Source organism: Zerene cesonia, chromosome 11 (assembly GCF_012273895.1).
Source record: "Zerene cesonia ecotype Mississippi chromosome 11, Zerene_cesonia_1.1, whole genome shotgun sequence".
NCBI classification, from domain to species: Eukaryota; Metazoa; Arthropoda; class Insecta; order Lepidoptera; family Pieridae; genus Zerene; species Zerene cesonia.
This window is the reverse complement of record NC_052112.1, coordinates 6,599,289-6,603,129: the sequence shown is the minus strand read 5'-3', so window position 1 is coordinate 6,603,129 and position 3,841 is coordinate 6,599,289. Positions and strand designations below refer to the sequence as shown.

At 30.0% G+C, this 3,841-nt stretch overlaps 1 protein-coding gene across 2 annotated transcripts in view; it reads left to right on the top strand.

Moving 5' to 3' along the window:
• The window catches only part of LOC119829879 (CD63 antigen-like), a 72,730-nt gene that overhangs the window by 36,493 nt on the left and 32,396 nt on the right, over positions 1 to 3,841 (top strand). The gene's annotated exons all lie outside the window — the stretch shown is intronic.

Below are 3,841 nucleotides of genomic sequence, written 5' to 3'. Positions count from 1 at the left end.
AAGACGTAGGTTTTTTCTCGTATTTCGACACGAAATGTATAGTATGAAAATATAATATTAAACATCTAATGAAAATTTACATTTTTCATTACTCTTTTTTTCTTAAATATAGTATAATATCAAATACTTAATATTTAGATTCGATTTAAATGTACCGTATCTGGCTTAATGTTATTTATGCAACTAATTAATAGACTTATGATCATTATTCAAGCTTACATCCTCTATCCGTTTTTGTTATCAGTGGAAAGATAGATCACAATATTGTTCTTATTATTACGATTTATATGCCATTATTATTATCTATGCCTTTATTAATATCGATATCGAATTTCTAAATAAAAAAAAATTTGAAATACGTGTACTTGAATTCGGTTTTTGTTTAGTTCGGCATCTCTGACACTGTAGTAATATTGTTAAATACTATATAAATGATACGATGTATATATTTTTAGCCATACTTAAATATTTTTGATTGATTTTAAAAATCGTATTATTATTTTTGTATAAAACAGCTGGTTTTTCAATGATTTTGCAATGTGGGAGGGCGCTAGGGGGCGGCGGTATCGAACGTGGGCGCGCCGCCCCGCGCCACTGAAGCCCTACAGCGGAACCAGTCTGCGAACAGACCTCGTGCGCGGCTGTCGTGTCTCATTGCTCCGTAGACACTCGGGACACCCAACAATCAAATACACTCCATAGTATTCCCACGAAAATGGACTAGATCGTGTGATAAACTATACGAGCTTTTGTAAGGATACGAAGTTGAGGTGATTTTATCTCTTATAAAATTGGCAAACAATATTTATAGTGTGATAGCAATTAAAATGATTTGTGAGAAAGTGTTTTTCGCGTAAATAGGTAGCAGTGGCGGCGGTTCGTCTACGTCATGACACACGGTATGTTGAGAAACTTTGGCTTTCGTTTTCCATACAATTTTTTTTTTTTATTATAATATAATATATATTCTTAAATAATCTTTCAATGAAACGAACGAATAGAACTAATGTTACTTATAGTTTTGAATATTAAGTATATTAACACATGAATGTAAGTAGGTACGTATACAAATAGTGTCCCCCACATAGTAAAATGAGATCTCTAAAGAAATTAATAATAGAACGAAGAATATCGTACCGAAATAAAATTGAGTCACGATAGCCCTATTCAAAATATCTGGAAATGTTTGGAATTACTTGAGTATAATATTAAATTGCGAATATTACATTTATATTCTTTTATATTTAGTACCAGTTTTAAGTGTTTATCGTTTTTGTAAAAAAATCGCCTAATAGAATATCTTTTCTAATACAAAGTACAATTTCTGAGTCTCAATCGATCTGAGAAATGCGTCTGCATTGCTTTAGTGATATTTCAGTCGTCACAAGAAATTATTTTTATCGAAACTTGCCAAAAATATGGCTATTAATGTGAACATTAATAGTTCTAGTGTACTTTATGACATAAAGTCCCCTCCCCAGGAAAATTTATTTGATATTTTATAGAAATGTGTCTGGTAAATTATTGATTTTCTGTATTTAAATTGGCTATCATCATTTATCAGAACCAGTCCCAGTCATTTTTACCTATACATTTAACTAATAGAGACAAACACCGCTATAATTTAGATAAAGAGCTGTCATGTATAGTGTGTAGTAATTAGCTAAACTGATTTTTGAATTTATTCTCCGCAAAAATCTCAGTCAACGTTGGTCTTGATTTTTGACATCTTACTTATCAAGTGAGGAACAACCACTCTATCAAACTCTGTCGCGCTTTGAACAATTAAGTCTAGTGTGACCATGTCGTGAAGAGCCCCTAATAACAACGTTGAAATTATAAACGGAAGATATGAGAGAAATCAACAAATAATAAGATTTAAAGCTGATAAATAAATAATTAGGGGTCAAAGTTGACGATTAATCGTTTTTAAAATACAATTTGCGCTGTTATTTCTTTATGACAGAGTGATGAACAAATCTTTTGGCTTACTATTTCTATTTTCCGATTAAATGACCCGACCTTTTATTGACGACATGATGTCGTGCTTATCACACTTATCTGTTATCAATTGTCTATTAACTCAAATTTTTATGCATTAGATAATACAGTATTAATATGTTTAGCTAAACATTTACCGGTTCAATCGTTAAACATTTTTCCCCAAATTTTCCAATAGTTCTTCCAAAGAAACACGCACGCACACTTTATAAGAGATTACACCTAAACATGAAAGTGCCTTTACGCTCATAATAAATTAGAGCTAGATAATGTTTAAGGACTAAATAATATAAAATCATTACATATTAATGTAGAGAGGTTCAAAGGAAAACAAATTGCCCAACAATAAACCTTTTACTTGTAAGCTTTCAGGGATTTTCACCGGAACTATGATCGAATTATCTGAGGACCTTAAATATGTATGAAATGGTTGTATATAACTTAATATAATATTGGTTACGTTTTGCTGCGACAACTCTAGAATATAAACTTATTGCACAATATAAATCGACTTATAACTTAAAATTTAAAACATTTAGCTTTAAGTCTTGGCACAAGTTGCAGATTTTAGAATACATAGTTTGTTTTAATTTTGTAAGTATATTGATGTGGGAATATAAACGGGATTTATTCTATATCGCAATATTAAAAATGGTATAAATTTCCTTTTGTTTTATTAAGGTAAATTAAATCTGTTGTATTCAAATGTCTGCTATATATATATATTTAGGATAGAAATTTAAAATTTTAATATCTACTGTCTTTAGAGAATGTAAATATACAAACAGTATTTAAATTAAAATTTAAAAGGCTCCAACCTCATTTTGTGTTTCTTTGTCTTGAATTTTAAATTTGACAAATGAGAAAAAAACGCTTTAAAAACGGTTCATCCGGTTCATTCATTGAGTGCCACAATGTATCGATAGACATCGACATCAACTTATAACACCACTCAATGTTAATTTAAATTACATATTTAAATGAAACTCATATCATATGTTTAAGCTACCAAAAAACCGACGTTCATTAGAAACTATTGGTAGGTCTTAATTATTTAATTAAAAGACATGCCAAATTATGACAGTTGGATTTATGAATATATTATATGGGTATATATATAATTGCAAGTCGAACATTATTTAAAATCACGATGAGCTTGGACATTAATGTTTGAAAGCATTATTCATATTAAATGTGAGGTCCCACTGTGTAGTAGTTGCAATTTTAATGCATCATGACACTGAACCTAAAATCGATTTTATATAAATAGAAAGGTAGACAGCTGGTGTTGTTTTGAACGGAAATGATTGATGAATTTAAATTCGATTATTCTTAATTAATATAATTGCTGAAATTAGTATGGTTTGACATTCGTTGAAATAATTATTTAAATTCATAAAATTGCTGTCGATATTGGGTGTACATGAGTTTGAACATGGTTGAAACATTGGTCCTTTTTCTATACAAATTATATAGAGCAGATGGTTTATATGTTTAATAACATCTATTAAACATCTCCGAATTTAACAAGTGCGAAGATATAGGAAAAAGCTAGTTAGAATATATATATTAATTTTTTGTTATAATTCTTTGCGTCACATGCGTCGTAGACATCAGTAGACCCTCTGCGTGTGCTACACAAGGTTCGTAAGTTTGAGCCGCACTATTAATGCACTGAAAAGTGTGATATTATCACTCGGAGTAGGCGGTTAGAGGTGTATAACATTAATTAATAGAAAATACATGTTTCTACAAGATAATTATTTTCTGTACATTAGAGCAAGCATCTTCTTTTCTAGAAAGCAATCTATTTTACCAAACATATACGTTTCGATAATAA